Source organism: Cynoglossus semilaevis, chromosome 17 (assembly GCF_000523025.1).
Source record: "Cynoglossus semilaevis isolate Cse_v1.0 chromosome 17, Cse_v1.0, whole genome shotgun sequence".
NCBI lineage: Eukaryota > Metazoa > Chordata > Actinopteri > Pleuronectiformes > Cynoglossidae > Cynoglossus > Cynoglossus semilaevis.
Window position 1 is genome coordinate 14,250,655 of NC_024323.1, and position 806 is coordinate 14,251,460.

At 59.2% G+C, this 806-nt stretch overlaps 1 protein-coding gene across 6 annotated transcripts in view; it reads right to left on the reverse strand.

Annotated features, from left to right (window-relative positions):
* Positions 1-806, reverse strand: part of hoxb3a (homeobox B3a) — a 97,180-nt gene that overhangs the window by 9,926 nt on the left and 86,448 nt on the right. The window contains exon 1 of one of the 6 annotated variants that reach the window (XM_017040668.2): positions 327-785. The exons of the other annotated variants lie outside the window; for them this stretch is intronic. The gene's annotated coding sequence lies outside the window, so the exon portion shown is untranslated. Of the gene's footprint in view, positions 1-326; positions 786-806 lie in introns of those variants that run through there. 6 annotated transcript variants of the gene reach the window in all.

Here is an 806-nt window from a genome sequence, read left to right on the forward strand (position 1 = left end):
GGGGGGGTGAGGGGGGGTCCGCCGGAGCCGCGGCAGCTTACAGCACTGTGAACTCTTCTTGAACCGGGACTGAAGTCTATTGGGCCATAAATCACTGAGCCAACACTCCGGTGTCCACACACACTGCACAGCAGAACAAACACACTCTCTGATTCTCTCTCTCTCTCTCTCTCTCTCTCCCTCACTCACCCCCTCTCTCTCCCTCCCTCTCTCTCTCTCTCCCCTTTTTCTTTACAATTTTGTTGTTGTTCCAGCTCATGCACCAGCAGCTTGGCCTATATTTGCTTATTTGCTGATGCGCCTTCTCCCGACACCCCCTGCCTTACCTCCCTGTGTTGTCAGCCCCGGTGATCCAGGTCCAGTCCGCCGCGGACCCGGAGGCAGCAGCACCGCATCCCAAATTATTCCCACCTCCACCGGGTAATCGATAACCGCGGTGGACAATTAAATAAAAAAGCAGGAATCCGACGGTTTTCCCTCGCGTCTCCCCTCTCCTCCTCTTCCTCCAGCTCCTTCTCTCCTCTCCGCAGACCCACCGCTGCTCCGGTTCCTCCTCGGCACCACAACAGTTCCAGGAGCCCGCGGCAGAGGCAGAGGCAGCGGCAGCGGCGGCGGCGGCAGACCGGGCTGCGCGAAGGTGGCGAACCGGACACAGTTTGGCGTGAACGGCGGGAGAGACGGAGGGAGGAAGGGAGGGAGGGAGGTGAGGGGGGGGATGTGTCTCGGTGTCCGGGCGGAATTAATTCACACGGTTCCGGTAAAATCTACATCCACGCGCAGGGCTGTGATATAGCTGCACATAGCAG